The sequence below is a fragment of the Plectropomus leopardus genome, chromosome 3 (assembly GCF_008729295.1).
Source record: "Plectropomus leopardus isolate mb chromosome 3, YSFRI_Pleo_2.0, whole genome shotgun sequence".
Taxonomy (NCBI): domain Eukaryota; kingdom Metazoa; phylum Chordata; class Actinopteri; order Perciformes; family Serranidae; genus Plectropomus; species Plectropomus leopardus.
Genome location: NC_056465.1, coordinates 15,997,276 through 16,015,770, shown reverse-complemented (window position 1 = coordinate 16,015,770; position 18,495 = coordinate 15,997,276). Strand labels below are relative to the sequence as shown.

The following is an 18,495-nucleotide window of genomic DNA, read 5'->3' as shown; positions in this document are numbered from 1 at the left end:
AAAATACTCAAGTTAAGAACAGATACTTAAAAACTGTACTTAAGTAAGTGTACTCTGTTATTGTCCACTGCTTAAATGTAGCGTTTCGTACCATTACAGATGAGTTGTCTGCCCTTCAAGCAATAATAATCAAATTGATGTTTGTCTGAATTTTTTTTTAAATCGCATTTTGACTAGCATCGTGAAACCCTATAACTCACACATACATGTGTTCTGGAGTTACATCGTGTGTAGGGTAAGTGTTTTGGAGGGCACACAGGGTGGGGAGGAAAGGGTTAAGGCTGTACAGTTTATTTTGGGCAGGTGGGTGGAGGCTGTTGGAATGTGCCTGAGGGAGGGTGATAATGTGGCCACTGGGAACCCCAGATCCTCAGCAGAAACCCGGCATACCTCTATCAGTCAGCAGCAGTTGGAGCCCTTCCAAACGGAGAACTGTCCTTTTCTCTGTTCAGTCACGTCATTGTAAAGTCCCATTATCACGTGCAGTGTGTCTATGGAGATTACAGCTATGATGGTTCATGACCCAGTCCAAGATAAATGTATTTATTTTAAAAAAATTGCCAGAAAATAAAAAAATTTAATTATGTAGCTGGAGGGAAATGTAAATTAGAAAGGTGAACAGGAAGTTGTAACAATTAGCAGAAATACAAAGCACACCAATTAGATTGTAATCTAACAACAGGCTTAAAACTAATTTGGTTTTGAATCCAAGAGTAGACCAGAAAACCAGTAAAACAGACCTTTTTAATGGAAAATTACTGACAAAAGAGTGCAATAAAATAGGTTCAGCGAAAGTCCTTGGATATCTTCACACCTGTCTAGATCCAAGTTTCCATGTAGGTGATGAAGCATGCACACAAAATCACTTTTAGGTGAAGTTTTGCCCCCAGGCTGTGCATGTGTGTGGCTAAGATATATCAGCTAAGGCCCGACCTGCATTCCTGGTGGATCAGACGGCCACCTTCCTCTCACCCCACTCTCAAACTGAAAGGTCAGACTAAATCAAGCCAGGGGGTGCTGCAGTTTTTAAGTGAATTAATCAAAATATTTAAGGAACTTTGGCAGCAGCGTTATAAATGGCTGTGGCAGGGTGCGGCTGAATTAAATAAAGTATTTATGCAGATATCAAATTATGCCAGCAGCATTGGATACGTTTATATTGTAATTGAAACTGATTTGTGTTGCTGGTAGAGTGCCAATTCAGCTGAGTTATTTCAGTGATACCTCTGCAACCCTCGAGCTCTCCCTCATACATCTGCCCCGGTAAATATCCATATCAGGAAATCTTAACACTCATTTAAAGGTTAAAGGAATAACTGACCATTTGTATATCAATTTCTCACCCCGTGTTACATTGAATTCGTAAAAAAAAAACATTTTTCTCACAGCCCTCCACAATGATAAAACTGACATGAAAGAGGAGCCGCATTTAACAACAGCAAAATATTAAAACATCAATACATCTTAATTTCTATAACACAACTTGTGCAATATAATCTCATTGCTTCAGTCATTTGCTCAGTACTTCCCAAACACATGCATTTTACAATAAAAGGTTACCATGTAAAACATGCATAAGCAGTGTTGTGGGAAGTACTCAGCATACATCATAAGCTGTGGTAGCAGCGTTAAGCTTGTCTTGCTATAGTTAACTAAGAGCTATCTAGATAAAAGTGTTAGCCAGCTGCTGGAGTCCCAATATATTTTTGAAAGAGAAAAGTAATTTAAATTCTTTTATATTTTCCTGCCTCATGTGCAGCTGCGTTTCAACCACACACTCTCCGTAGGCCATATTACTTTTAAAACCACACATTATCTGTACTGACATGTACCTGAACCGTAGATCTGTTTTGCATTCAATCAGTAATTACGTAGATGGGGTTGTTACCAGATGGTAATAGCTGTGTCACTGCTCAGTTCAGCTCTCACTGTACTTCCTTTTCACCGATAATTCAGACAAGCGTCTACACCTCACAGATTGTCCATGGATGGGATAGTGTGACATTTTCAGCTCAAACAAAGAACAGGCAGGACTGTAAGGCTGCCAGAGCACACAGGAAAGATGCTCCACCACATTTTTTCTCCGAGTGATGAAATAGAATATTTGCAGTTCACCAAAACTGGTTTAAACTCATTTGCATCTTTTAAATGCTTGAAGGTCCATTTATCACTAACATGTCATGCAAGAGAGTCGATAAAAACAAATGGAACAGACAAAGTTCATATTGACATTAAAGGTGTGTTGATTGATTCATGCAATAAGAAAACTTTCCAAATCAAAATTTGCCAGTAGCTTTAGCCTTTGAGAGGCACAGCGAATTTAATTATTTTAACCTATAGCCAGCTAAGATGAAAAGGTAGCAAAACATACTTTTATTTTGCTGTTATAGTTGACAAATGTATGTAAACTTGCTACCATAGGAACAGTGGTTATAGTCCACTGTAGTGCGAGCAAGAGTTATGATTCTCTATTGATTAAACAACAGACGGCAGTGTTTCTAGTGTATCTAGCACACTGAACAGAACCTGATTACTTGGTGGAAACAAGGCTTTGCCAGTTGGCTAATCTGTTAGCTCCTGAGCAGCTCCACTAAATATCTATGGACGTGTGATTACAATCTGGTTTCATTAATGTGTCGTCAATGCTATGGCCCCAGTTCCCCTGCCCCCTTTATAAACAATATCCTCCTCAGGCCAGAATTCATCCAGAGACCAAGATAAGCCTTTGAAGTCTCCTCTCCTGTGTCTCTGTCTGCTTTAAACACCAGCAGCTGGGCAGATGGAGCCCAGATGGACAGTAAAGTAGGGATGTCTTTAAAAATTCATGGCACTCACCATGATCAGGGCAAATGGAGGGGAGTTGGCATTAAACATTAAATTGCTCGCACACACACACACACACACACACACACACACACACACACACACACACTCATTGGGAGTTGGGGGAGGGGGCTGTTAGTGACTACAGGAAGTGTGTAGCTCGAATGAGAGCCAATTGGGAGCGACACTTATTGGGATTGCCCGTCAGGTTTCTGCTGATACAGCTGTCTGATAAGTGCTCATTTGGTTTATATTCCTCCATAGTCTCACACAGGCCTTTTGGTCTATGCTCAGGTTGTGTGACGGGGTCAGACCATGTTGTTTTTGCATTTTAATACGAATAGCCATAGATTTGTTCAGTTAAAAAAAATAAGTGGAAAGGCAAAACTGAAATCTGCAGAGAAGCTGCCTTAAATAAAAGATATAAACTTTCTCAACATTCCTAATGAATGTTTCTCTACAAAAACTCATGTAGACATGTGAGACAATCACACAGTTAATTGTTGTCCATTTAATGGACAGCTTGTTGTCCTTCATCCCTTGATCCACTGGCTTATTTCTTGTTAACGAATAACTAGCACCAATATGTTTAAGAATTATTCATCATTTCACAACTTGTTAATTACTCAACCAACATTTTATACACTTCTCTTATGGTTTTCTGTAATCCATTAACCTAGATTTACCTCATTATTTCAGAGTACATTAACTCCAGAGCAACCCCCTATATGATCAGCTGGAACCTTTTTCTGTTTTTTCACAGGAGTATGCAGGGGTTAAATTAATCAGCACTGGGGCACTCTGCGTGCAGCGATCTGTGATTAACAAAAAGAAAACAAGAGGTTAATGGGCCCTGTTCGTGTCAGGAGAACAAAAGGCCAAAAACAAAGGTTGCAGCAGCATGGGAAGACCTCTGTGAGTCTTCCTGTTGAGTGTTGGAGGAACAGCACAGGAGGGGAAGAGTAGGTGTGACTGAGGGAGCAGGAAAAAAATCAGTCAGTTGGCAAAAGTCTTTGAACCACTGCCAAGTAGAGTGTGTAGTACATGCTCGTTTTGACTGTGAAGCTCTGCAGAGCATTATAATCATGTCCAACGTGCAGCGCCGAGCTGATGTCAGAAACTGTACAGCCATGGGGATTCTGGAAATTGGCAGACACTCAATACGGAGAAGGAGAGGGGGGTTGGAGCAGGAATGTAAACAAAGATTGCATAAAGGCTGAGGCTAGCGCCTTCATCCCATTTTTTTCTTTGGCTGTCATTTTATGCTGATTACTTGTGTGGTTACTCCCTCAAACTCCCTCCTGACTTCAGTGTGTTCATACAGAATGAGGAAATGATTTTTTTTTTTTTTTTTGAGCCTCACACAAATCCTCCATTGTCTGTGCCACTGTTGTGTGTGAATCGTATTTTTGATCTCTCTTCTTCCTTTCTAAAGGAAATATTTGTTGCTTTGTCTCTTTCTTAACCCTTCTTGTCCCCGCATAAGGAACTCTAATCTTGTGTCTTCATGTATGCTGAGAAATAGATCTGCGCCAAAAGGGCACAGTTGTCAACAAACCCTTTAGAGGCATCTTTTCATACTACAGCCCAGTGGAAGGCATTCATTTGAACAAAAGCTGTGTATGTTTGCAGTCGCCTTCAGATGCTTTTGAAAAGGTAGCGTGCGTTGAAAGCGTTCAATCGTGGAAGAATCAATGAAGAAACAGGTCAAACATTTTGCTGCATGTTCTCAAGGTCTGAGGCCTGTCTCTGCATTCAATTGCTCGAACATTATGCAGAGCAGGGTACACATCTCTGACGCTGTATCATAAAAGACCCCACAAGCGCTTTGATCCATACTCACATTTGACCCCTGTGACAACGCTCTCGCTGTTTCATTCTTGTCTGTATGATAATAGCTGAGATTCCTCAGTTGTGTGAGCACGGCTCTGTTCGCATTACAGATAGAAAATAGGGATAGGGATTTTTGATGTCCAGTATAAAGTGATAATACATCTTTATCACTGCAGATATTTTGAAATGTCTTGGCAAGAAAGCCTCAGGCGTAAACAATAATATTGATAATGGTTGCATATAGATGTGTCCAAATTTCAGGGCCGTGTGAATGTGCATGTTTGCTTATCGACAATACTTAATCTGATTGATTACACGCTTTGACGACTCAAGATGTCTTTGGCGAAAAAAAGAAATATCATCTTAAAAAGACACAGAAAAGTGGTAGTAAAGTTAAGTAAACATCATCACAAAATGTGTCAAGAGTCAAGATAATTATGTGTGCTGCACATTTTGTCTCCATATCAGCCCTGCAGTTAAATGGGACAGTTGTTAAAAGTGATACTTTGATGATTCTTTTTTACCAACTTTGTACCATAACAGTTTGTGTAGTATGTGTCATTGAACTTTGGTAAACTTTGCTCTATCTAACCAGTGCCTAGATCTCCCTCTCCGACAGAGGAGAGGGATAGTTTAGATTTAAAGGTACTATGATAAGTTATTAAATTGTGCCTGATTTATGGGTTCCCATTTTGTTAATACTGTATCTCTTGCGCATGCACAAGGACAAACACAACATATACAAGCATCTACACACTTTACATCCATGTTTGCAAAACTGCATATTAAACTCTCCAATTCTTTTCTGAGAAAGAAAGTGCGTCTGGATAAAAGTAAAGCCTTGTGTGGCATGAAGCAAATGTGCAGGCGTAACTTTTTTGTGTATGTATGCTGTTTTTTTGGGGGGGTTTAACCCTTCCAACTACTTGATGTTTGATAACTACCTCCTCAATAAGAAAGTGTATGTATTTTACCTCCTAGCCCTATAGAAAACACACACATAATGCACTACGGTGCGAAACAGTGAGTCTTGGGATCAGTTCATAGTTTACGCATCCACATGTTTTTGAGAAGACATCTGTTTGCAGCCCATTTTTTGTGGCCACACAGACGGTACTATAGCAAGTGTGTATGCTCCAATTTCTTGTTCCCAAATTCTGAAAAGTTCATAACACTGCCATCAATTAGCAGCCTCACTACCGTGAAGTTAGTTTTAAGTTGGATATTGGACACCCAGCAGTGTCCTCTTAATTTGCCTGTCTGCAATAAGAAATTAGTTAATACTTTTTAATCATTTTTCTAGGTCATTTCCTCATTATTTTTTCATTTCTGTTTTGTTTATTTATTTATTTATTTGTATTTTTCAAGCTAATTATCAGGTTATTTTCTTGTACTAACTTCTTGCATTTTTTGGGAGGTTGCTATTGTCTTCTTGCCATGCTTGTAGAAGAAATCAAGCCTATTTGCTCAGGTTTCAAAGGGATAAACATAACTTTGTTTACAAAAAAAAACTACACAGGGTACGGTCAAGTTATATATAAATTGCTTTTCTTAGGGTTTGTGCTTCCAAGTGTCCAGAATTTAAAAAATCCATGTAGAGGACAAACCCGGGGGGCAGCGTGAGGTCAGCTGCAGCCCATTCACTTATTGATTAGGCCGGGTTTTGCCACGTGGCCACAACATCTCAGTCTCTAAAGAGCCACATGTACAGATATCTGCCCTCCATGGGGCCTGATATGTTTTTAAAGCCACCATTGTCAAACATTAATCTCATCGCCCTGCGCATCCATCACTCTGATTGACAGTGCAGGCAACAAACAGCATGTCTTCCCTTCTGCACAGCAAGGTGCTCCATACTGAGGAGCAGCATGGTAGCACAGCACCCCTTTTTAATCACATTAAATCACTCTTAGGCTGCGTTCACACTATAGGTCTTAAAGCTCAATGATTTTCTGTGGAGATTGGATGACAATTTGTCATGTTCAGGAGGGGACTGCCCCCTGTTCTGAAGAAGCGTTTTTTCCAATGGCAACAGAAGGACACGGTTAATTATTATGCTGGACAGTCTTTTGTTTTCAGGTTACCATGGCTATTGTGGCTTCTGGATTATGAGAGTTTCTTAGATATTATTGGGAAAAAATTGGATTTCTGTGTCGTCCACACAACTCAAACGAATCAGGCACTTATTTCATGAGGGCAAAAAATTCAGATTTAGGCCACATATGTGAACTTTACCTCACAAGAGACAATCACTGTGGCAGACCTTCTCCTGAACCTTCAGCTACCTTTTAATCTCTGTCTCTATCTTTCTGCTTTCAGACACATTATCACTGCATCTGCGCTGGCGCTGAATAAATACCTTCAGCTTTCACGCAAACGCATATTAGATGATTATCTAGGTCATAGTTTTCTGCCATTTTGGGAAGAAGGCTCATTTACATACTTATGTGTTATGTAAAGAAATTTGTGGGGGAAATAAATAAACCAGACAATTCTGAGAGCAGCATCAGTTATTCAGTTGCTCTCTTTCAACACGCTGGTTTTATAATCTTAAATTGTTGTTACACCCACTTCCCCTCCCCTCAGTCTGTTCAGCTCTGCCCTGCCCAGTTTGGGCGTCCATCATGGTGATACTACTCATTAGCGGTGTGGTTACAACAGATTGCTCACAGCTACATACATCAGACTCTCCAGGGCCCTGGGAAAGCTGGCTGCTATTTCTGATTCTTATCCAAATCTGCAAGCCAGGGCAGCTGACAGAAGCAGGCAGGAATGGAGTGCAGCATGTTAGCGTGGGATAGTGCTCATTCTGGTTTCATGTCCTGTCTTCGTCAGTTGGTTTTCACCTTTGTCTTGTGTCAGTGGGGAATACTGTACATCCAATTATATCCGGCTGAAGCCGAGCATAAAAATCCTTTGGCAAAGCCCTGCAGAGTGACTTACAACTTCTCACACCACAAAGAAACCATGTCCTCAAAGATTATTGAATTTCTAGCACATCATTGAATTTCCAGAGTCTCTGGGCCCCGCAGACCCCAAAGACAAACTTTCTGTCATATCTCACTGGTGTTTTATTCTGTCATTCCAGTTTTTCAGGACTTTGCCAATAAATTTGTTCATACATAAGGCAAGTTTATTTATATAGAAAATTTTAACAACAGGGCAATTTAAAGTGCTCTGCATAAAACTTCCAAAGCATAGAGACAAAGTGCAAAAGAAACACACTACAAAAGTCGTTTAAATACAATTAAAATACAATTAAAGAGACAGATAATATATAATAAAAAAACAGATAAATATTTCATTTAATAAAAGGCAGTGGCAAATAGAAACGTCCTCGACCTAGACCTTGAGTTAAAAGAACTTAAAGTTGCAAAGGAACTGCAGTTTTTTGGGAGTTTGTTTCAAATATGTGGTGCTTAAAAACTAAATGCTGCTTGTTAAGTCTTGTCTCCAGGGACAAACAAACAGATGTGTCCTAAAGGACCTGAGAGGTCTCGACGGTTCATAGTGCAGCAGAAGGTCACAGATGTATTTGGTATTTGGGTGCTTTATAAACCAACATCAGTATTTTTAAAATCAATTCTCTGAGAGACAGGAAGCTGGTGTAAAGGACTCAGAACTAATGTGATATAATCCACTTGTTTGGCCCTAGTTACTTTATACACAACAACTTAATATTAGTTTTGTTTCTGTTTTATGGAGTGCTTTTTAAAAGAAATGAACCACTGTATTGAGTTACTGGGTGAATGCAGTCAAAAGCACCCACTTCTACCTATGCATTCACAAGTGGAACTATTTATTGAGTTAATGTTTGTCATTGATCTAAATTAAAATGTTACAGTGTTTCCTCTCTAGGTGGATACCGGCACTCTTTCACTCAGTTCAGTTATTTTTAAAGAGACAAGCAAAGATTGCAGCAGACACAGATTTCCATGTGCTCTGACGATGTTCAAAATCAGAATCCCATTACTTAATTTCACAAAGTGTTTTATGACTATCAAACTGAATTGATCAATCAAAGAAAAACTCCACCTGGGGCTGTGGACACCCAACGTTCGCTTGGAACATCCACTCAAGAAGGTGTTGACTTTGCCCCCAAAACACAGACAGGCAGGTAGCAAATGTTTGCTCCTCCTGTTACGTGCCAGTATGCCCTTAGCAGCATAGCGTGAGCCAAATTGTGTGCTATAACTGCCTGTAGTGTTTGATGTTCGTAGTTTTATTTGAACAGCATTCATCTTACATCATTTACAAATCAAAAAAATCTCCATTTGAATTACGTTTAATTAACTTTTATTTGACAGGTGGTTATACTTAGCTCGAGGTCTCAATGTGTATTTTATTGAAAGACAAAGAAGTTTGAATGATGTGTTTATTTCAATTATTTTATATTACAGGTCTAAATGGCAGGCATGGTTTCACCATGTAAGTATAATAAAAATCATGTTTAATTTAAAATACTGAGAAATGGATACCAGAATCAAAGGATGATAATCAAGCTTTTAGTGTTTATTTTACGGGATATTAAACCCACAACTTGTTGTGTTTTTTTTTTTTTTAAAGTGTACATTTTCGTTTTGTACAATATACAAATTAACTGTAACATTTTGCAAAATAACATCAGTCTTTTTGGGGATAATTTCAGATTATTTACTTATTTAAAATGTTTTGAGATGAAATACATAAAATTTCTTACAGTAGTTCATTATATGGTGAATACGTTGGTAGGATGAGGGTTAAAAGTTAAAGTTTTAGTCCAGCTCAGGTGGAAACCAAACTGAGAAACTCTCGAAACAAACCAGAATAGAGTTAAAACCTTGCAGCTCGTCCTGCGTTTTCTGCCAAAGCTGACCCGTTAAGATATGTGGTTTTTATTCAACAGCTATGCAAACTGCCTGTGTATCTTATCACTTCATTTCATTTTCAGGGTAAATGTGACTGTAGCAGATAAGGTGACGTTAGATACAGCCCGTCACCGCAGTGTTGTTTGTCTCAACAGGCACTTGGCTCCTCATCCTCAGTCGATGGAGGTGATTTTAAGAGGTCATGCGGTCAGTTAGGATTATGATCTGTTTGATCCTGCCTGTCAATAAAACATCGTTCAGTGCCTCTGCAATCAGACAGCTCAAGGGGGGGGGGGGGGGGGCTAGATTGGCTTCTGATTGCCTCAAGAAAAAGTGGTTCTTTTAATCAAAGACGGGTGTGTGTGCATGATGTCACGAATTTGTTTGTTGGCTTGCTTCCCTTGTGACTGCATGACATTTATGTCAATTTTCTATCACTGTGGATATGAATATCTTCTTAATAATCGTCAATAATCGATTCTCCCTGTATAATCACTGAAAGCCAAATGTCTTTCCCAGAGAGAAGCTGTTTCTCTTGATTTACTTCATAAACTTGTTTCTCTCAGTAACCTCATAACGCACTGTTTGCTTCTGAGGTGCTGGTGCCAAAACATGAAATGCAAAATACACAAAGAAAAGCCACTTTTAACAGTATTTTATAAAGTTGTAAGCTGGAAGGGCCCTTATACACCAAGGTGCTTGTGGGCCCTTGTCAGCCCTCATCAGCTTTTTTTTGGCATGTCAACAGCATCAGAGATGGCGTAGTGTGTCAGTGAATAAAATCACTTTGATTGGCATTTTACCTCAGCACACTAGAAGAGAAACTGATGATAACTACAAACTACTGTTGCCTGCTGTGTTGGAGTTATTTTTTATCACACAGCAGCAGGACATGCCTGCTAGCTGGCCATTGATTGTAGTTTTTGCAGTGTGTTAAAGTTCAACTTTTTGGCCAAGACACAGGGAATGTTAGGCGAAGCAACAATTAGCCTTCATCACCACAAGTTCTTTGATGTCTGTTTGGTGTGTCGGGTCTTAACTCTCCTTATCTAATGATGAGCAGCAGTGGCCAACATGACTTGACAAAAACAAGGCACAAATAAAAAGCGAAACTCAGTCCACATATGATCAAAGAGAGGAGACATCACAGCTCTGATTACAGTTGACCTCTGGAGAGTGTCGTGTAAACAGCAGCAAAACAACAACATGGGCTTCAGATTATTTATTTTTTTATCTAGTTTTCGAGCAGAACGGATAGATGAGAAAATCAGTGAGCTAAAATGTCTGAAGTAAGCCGGCTTGGTCTTTCAGGTTTCACTGGTGAAAGAAATGAAGACTCACTCTACATCTCTGTGTGTATTTCCTTTTCTAAAGAATTGTTTCAGTCTGCAAAAGTACTCTTATTTGATCATTTTGATCCGATGGATTTCAGTTCTCAAGTCATGAGCATGACATGTCATGCTCAGCAATACCTGCAAGTTTGTCCAAAAACCATAAACCAACATGGCCACTCTCCATGTCTCTCCTGCGCTACAATACACCATGTCGTGCGTTTTAGAAATTGGATGTAACTGTGTCTCGTGACTTTGACCTGCATCTTTTGATAAACAAAAATAAGAAATGTGACTGAAGTGTTTTGTGCCTTAAATAGTGAAGAGATTCAGCAGAATGTTCGGCTGTGTTAACGGCCCGTTCTGTTTATGACCTTACTGTGATGAAGGTAATCAGATAAGAGCTTCAACAGTCCGAGTTTTGCCTTCATTGCAGTTAAATTGAATTATGGGCTGACCCCACTCACTGGAATACACAGAAGAAACTGTGTTTTTTACTGAGGCCAAACTAAACGTAAAGCTGATGAGGCACTATTAAAAACTGGGATTCAATTTAGCTCTGATGTCATGTGATATCCACTCTGTTCGCTTTGTCTCACCTACAACATTGTCCTCCGAGACATCAATCACAGATATTTTTCAGTCTTCTTCAAAAAAAATCTCATCATCCGTCACCTTAGGGACAAAGGTAAAGTACTGAAGCGAAGCTGTTCTGGTGGTTTTGTCTGCTTTGGTTCATTAATGACACTCACAACAAGCATTTGGCCTGGAACAATGCTGTGTTTTAATATAGCTGATCATGTGTTCATGAGCTGTGTCGAGACCTTCTCTCCCTGCTAACCATACATTCCCCTCCCCCACTGTCATATATAATGTGTTGTGTATTTAATGTGTGTGTGTGGGGGGGGGGGTTTTTCAGCTCTCTTTATGTTTACAGATCAGCTCTGTGAGAGTCCACCTCTCATCATCGTAGCAGGGTGAATTTGATGTTGTCAGTCGTGTTTAAAAGTGTAACACGCAGCCACCCTATATAAATGAGACACTAGCCTTTTTTCAGTTGAAATCACGCAGCACGACATGTAGAAAACAAGTTCATACTAATCTCTTTCATGAGAAGAAACAACTCGAGTACTTGGAATAATATGAAGTTGTGAAACTGGTCCTCTGGCAATGGGTTAAAGGGATTTAGTCTCAGGGTGAACCTGGTTTCTGCTGCGTGCAACCACAGGAAAAATACAGACTTCCAATGAATAAAAGTGTGTGCAAAAAGGAGGACTAAATGCACCCCAAGATTATCACTCTTTACCAAAAAGAAAAACTAGGGCTGGCTGATAAATACATTTTTTTTAGTTATGATTTTGGCTTCCAACAATTATTAAAACAAGATAATTGGGATAGAATTGCAATCTGTTTCGTAGTTATGCTCTTGTTTTGTCTTGTGTTAAAAATCCAAGGCACCCACTTCTTGTACACCTGTATGCTTTCGCTCCTCCCTAAAAGCCCAAACTCTTTCTCAGCCAGACTGTGGCATATTAGTTCACCTTGAGCCTATTTTCAGTTAATTAATATTTGAATTAATTCTTCTAGAAAGTTTGACAAAGTCAATCAACAATCATGTTAAACAATTGTGATCTGATTATTAACCAAATAATTGTGAATTTGATTTTTGCAATAATGAAGCACCCTTTAAAAAAATGTTTTGTCATTTTAAAATTGAAAAGTGCTATAATAATCACATTCAAAGAATCAACTTGAGTCTTTTCGTAGTTACCTGTAAAAACACAACCAAACAGATCCACCCATTTCAGTATTAAAAACTAAAAATAGACCTGAACTAAATGGAGTTAACTTTCACATCATGTCAAACTTCTGATTGCATTGGAATTGTTTCAAAGAAAAGAGTTAAAATGCAGCTGCAGATCATGATGTCAAGCTGGTAAACTTTGACAGTGTGTTTGCGTGTACATGTTTGTGAGTGTCAGCCTGCACCTCAAGGTGATTGGCAGGTGTAAAGGAGCATTGAGACGATACCCTGCTCTCCTCTCAGTTTTGGTTTTCAGTTGCAAAGCCTCTATTATGTGCTATGTGACACTTGTGTGCTGCTGGGTAGCTAACTGCCATTTGCATTAACGTGAAGTGAACCCCTCCCCCCTCACACACACATACACCTCCACCCCCCTTTACAGTATCATCTACCACCACTTAATGACTGCAAAGCTGCTGCAACAGGCTGCTCTTCGGTTACTCATTATTTGTAGTATAAAACCACTTTGTTTTCTGCTGTGGTAATAATTTATCTGCAGATGGGCTGTCACTGACCTACATACACAGACAGGGCTGGAATCACACAGCAGTCAAACACTAAATACTTGTTCAAATGAGGCTGTGACGTCTGACGTCTTGACACTTCAGCAGCTAATCAGACAGCATTTGGCTCACTGTTACCATTTGTTTGTCACCATTTAGTTTGCGTCAACAAAAGATCTGTGTAATCTGTAATAATGGCTCCATTACTGGTTTGAGAGAGTGGAAAAAAGTTGTGAGTTTTGTTAATTTTTTGAAACCGTGCAGCCTGTTAAATGATCTGAATATTTAAAGACTTCTCATCAGCTCTGCTTTTTTAATGGGCTTTTTCGTTCTTCAGGGGTTATGGTAAAGGGGTGTTAACTGGCTCCCAGCGTTACCAGTTGGCCCAGTTTCTAGTCGTTTATCTCATTTCTGTCATTTAACTGAATAGCAGCACTTTATTCCTGTAGGGGCCCCTGCCCCTGTGCACATACTGCAGACATGAAAACCTATATAAGCACACCCACACCCACCTCGGCATGATAAAGGCTGTGTGTGTGATAAAGGCTGTGTGTGTGTGTGTGTGTGTGTGTGTGTGTGTGTGTGTGTGTGTGTGTGTGTGTGTAGGTGGGTGTAGGTGGCAGCATGGAAGTTGTAATGTGCATAAGGGTTATATACTGTGCATGGAGCTGAGAGAGACAAACAGAACAAGGGGGAAATTAATCGACTTTTAGGGAAAAATGATGAGACTGAGTAAATAGTAGATGAGTTAAAAGACAGAAAGTAAAAACACAGAGGAGAGAGATCATCGGGGATAAAAACACACACAGAAAAGACATAATGAGGGGTGGCAGTGGTCCTGCCGGTCGGACAGGATCCCGATTGGTCAGCTTTAGTCAGCCAGGTGTCCCACTCTGATGATGTCACTCCCTGACTCATAACAGCTACTGTATGGCTCTCCATAAAGCTGCGGATCCATTACCTGTTTCTGTCTGAGCTGCAGATTGACACGTTTACAGTGAATGTGCTGTGTGAAGAGTGATGTGTATATTTGCAGCCACTGGACAAACCCTTCATCTTGCTTTTTTCTTTAATTTTCTTTCTTTTCAAAACACAACTGTTGTTTTCCACCTGTTGTTTTACTTTCTTACATTGCATTAATCCAACTACTGACCTCATTCTAAATGAAACAATAGTTAGTAGAAACTGGTTCCACTACAAGCCACACTTGAGCCTCTGAAGCATGTTGCAGCATCAGTTTACCCCCCGCATTTAACTTCACACACCCTACCTGTCTGTCATGGTGCTAACATGTTTACCTTCTAGCAGTGTTGTCAGAATTTCTTTGCTACAAGCTGTTGTTGTTACAGATGTAGACAGATTTAGATGGCCGAATATGCTTCATTTAACACTTTGATTGTAGTATGTGGGAAACTGCAATTAAGTTATGAACTGATAAAGGTGTTGACAGTTTTAAATTAGGTAAAGAGATTAGGAAATTATATTTAAGGGGCAATTACCCATTTCAAGTATTAATGGGATTATTTAAAGGGACAGCTCACCCTAAAGTCAAAAATACAAATTTCCTTTTCCCTCTCGTGCTATTTATCAGTCAGAGTTATTTTGATGTCAGAGTTTTAGAGATGTCGGCTGTAGAGTTGTCTGCCCTCTCTCCATTATAATGGAATTAGATGCAAAAGAACACATTTAAAAAAACTCAACAACAATGTCTCTCTCTAGAACACATGACTTGGTTACTTGAGAAAAAAACAGAAAACAGTCCTTGTGAGCAGATTTATATGGGAACTTTTTTACTTTTTGCTGCACCACCCAACCATATCACAGCACAGAAGGAAGTGTGCATTTACTGCTAACGCACCTAGCACCACTGAGCCAGCTAATGTTACAGCTCAGCCTCATCTTTACATCTCACTCTTGCATGAGCCTCTTGTCCTTGAGTAGGTGCAAACTTCCTTCTGTGCGGTGATCGTATGAAAGAAAGAAAATAGTTCCTCCATAAAACTGCTCACAACAAGGTCTGCTGTTTTTTGGCGCTTTGATCACCATGTAGTTCCATTACATTAGAGAGAAGACAGACGTCTCTACAGCCGATATCACCAACACTCTGCAACTCACATCAAAACAATCTAGACTGATAAAAAGCACTACAGGTAAGAGTAAAAATATGTATTTTTGATGTTGGGGTGAAATGACCCTTCTAAACTTCACATAAATTATTAATTAATGAATCACTGGTAGACAAAAACAAAAGGCAACAGCCATGAGAATATAATGATATAGTCAAATGTTCATCCATACAAAGCAGGATACCGTGTTCATCTTTGTGTTAACAGCGAATGCTGAATGAGACTTGAAACTGGATATGCGATAGTGAGAGGGATACTGTGAGCGTGTTAACACTGTTCACACTTTACTGTCGTCGCCAGCTCTGTCAGATGGCAGGGAAATAGTGAAACCAGTCAACACATTTCAGCACTATAACACTGCTAAATGTTTTCAAATGGACAAAGATTTCTTTAAAAAGTCTCCAGATTTAATAATTCATCAGTGTGACGTGGAAACCTTTTTTATACAACATCTGGAGCGAAGCCTGGAATCTGAGCGTTAGCCTTGTTGTTTCCATGTGCCAGTGCTCACACTACGCCACGAGGGAAATATTTGTTTGTGCGATCAGGACAGATAGAGAGAGAAAGAAAGGGGGCAGAGAGCAAATAAAGGAACATGGGGGGATGGGAGTTGGGGGGCAATTTCCAAGATTTATGGTGCAGCACTTCACGAAATGCATGCATCCTGTAATTAAAACTCTCCCTTGCCTCCAGCAGGCCTGTACATTAGCCCGCACCCCCACCTCTATCCTCTCCAGTCCCCACCCCTCTGTTCCCCCTGCCCGCTAGATTATAAGATCTCATGGGCAGCTTGGTGTCACTAATGAGGGCTGAATGCCACAATAATGGGCAGCCTGGTCATGGTAAGGGGCCTCTGCTGTCACCAATGATACCAGCCTTCAGCTGGACGAGCCTTTCATTTTCATTTTCTCTGGCCCGGTGCTTTAAAGCAAAAGTAGGAATCAGTAAGTTCAGCTTGTTGTTTTATTTACCTTCACTTGTTGATGTGGGGGCAGAGTAGCAACTAAGTCAGAAATAATCTTTCAGTCAAATGTAAAATGAGCAGCAGTTCCTTCAAATGGACTCCTTGATAGAGTTTTTTAATCAGTGATGCAGCCAAAACATATGACAGGAGGGTAGAACTGAAAAGTCATGGAGATGCAACAATAAGTTAAATAAATCAGTTGGCTGATTGGCAGGGAACTACTTTGATATTTGATTTTAGTCCTATTTTAAGCAGAAATGGCCAAGGTTTTATTTGGACATATTTATGCACATATCAAATTTCAAGACTTACAGTAATACAAAGTTTGAAGTTGAAATGAACAAGTGAGAAAAAGTTTGTAATTACAAATTGAAATACATTACAAATCAATCAATTATGTGCTATAAATCTTTGCAAGTTATAGTCCTTTTCAGGTACTAAATAACGATAATGTAGATGTTGATCGTAGTGATGAAAGTAGGTTCTTTCAAAGATTATCTTGTTTTCAGTTTTTTTTGGGGGGGGGGGGGGCTTTTTAAAACAAGCTTTTTAAACACGTCAGCTTTTTTAACATTTTGTAAAAGAACTAAACAATTACATTGAGGAAATAATCAGCTGATCTTGGAACCCATTCGCTATCGGTCTGACAGTGATAACCTCTGGGGGCAACAGCCAATATTACAGGCTGATCCAGTGTAGCAAGTGGATATCTAGGCTAAGACTTGCTCCTCGTGCCTCCTTGTGCCGCACATTTAGACTAATCTCTATCTTCAAGAAGATATCTCCACTGGAATGCAGATCAATTAAAAAAAAAAAGCTAATTTAGTTAAATCATCACAAGATGAGAGCTGATGGGCTCTGAGACTGCATTTGGGCCAGTGTGTTACACCTCTCCACAGAAACTGTTTAACTGCTGCTCAAACATGACTGGTTAATACTACTCCTACTATAAATGGACTACCAATACCAAAACCTTGTCCTGTTGCCTAGAGATTCTGCATAATTATACAGATGTGTGTTTGGTTAATAAACAGAATAACTGATAATGAAAATAGTCATTAGTGGCAGCTCTGATAAACAAAAAAGTACTGTGATTTGTTTTTGTATGCAAAGCTGCAAATATTAACAGTTTTTTGTGCGTTATTTGTACACATTTGATCTCAAAAGAACCAGAAAATATCAAAAAATGTCCATCTCATCTTCTCTGCTAAAGACGAGGGTGACATCTCAAAGTTGCCAGCAATCCAAAACACCAAAAGCCTTCAGTTTTTTTTCAAAGGGGCAAAATAAAGCTGCAAAACCCCCCAATACTAAGAGACTTGGACCACTGAAAGTTCAGCATTGATGGATGAATTGCTGCGGCTCTATTATGTGAATATTACGTGTGTAAGTCACGTAATTTGACGTCAATGCGATGTGCCATTAAAAGGTTTTGCCTGCTTGCTGTGGGCTGTTGTCTGTTTAAAAACAATACCCTGCCTGTGTTTCACAACCTGCCCTTTCCAATGCTAGATTATGAAATTCCACGACCTCACATAGATACAGTGTGATATGTAGATGTAACTGTGAACCCCTCGATACTGAAACTGTACGGCTGCTTCCTCACCTATGAGAATCAAGTGAATGTCACATACACAGAGAGACCTCCAACAAGATATGTCTCTGTCACACTGGCATACTGGAAAAACAACCACAGGCTTCAATGGCCTCACTGTACTCCCCCGAGTCGGCGCCCCACTTTTACTGCTAACTTTCACCAAACTTTTCCAGAGCTCGGGGCCCCGCCAGCAGCTGGGCCCACATCAGGTTCTCATCAAGCCAGACTTTAACTTTCTCTGGCTGTCATCTCTTCTTATGATTCGAGGAGGACTCACTGGTTTCTCATATCATCATTAAAAAGTGATGAGAAGCTCACAGTCACAGCAGGAGCATTGACAAGACTTTTAACATTTTTTTTCAAGACAAGCAAATGTCATGTTTTCTTTCAGCTGTTTGATGCACACACATTCTGCTCCTTGCTTTGCACATGTTAAAAGCCAAAAGCCACCACTACACAGAGATTACACCATCGGGCCGCGACTACCTACCTTCTTTATACCGCTCCTGCATTTTTACACAGAACCAAACGCTGACAGCATCATTACGCTCCAGTGTGTGATTATGCACCACGTAATGGCATCCTGCAATCAGAAGAGGCATGATGGGCGGGACATGTAACACAACTGCATCTGCCTTTTGACATATACTGTATGTGTCGGCAGTGC

General features: G+C 39.8%; 1 protein-coding gene across 4 annotated transcripts in view; it reads left to right on the top strand.

Moving 5' to 3' along the window:
• The window catches only part of arid3a (AT rich interactive domain 3A (BRIGHT-like)), a 52,813-nt gene that overhangs the window by 25,330 nt on the left and 8,988 nt on the right, over positions 1 to 18,495 (top strand). The window lies entirely within an intron of this gene.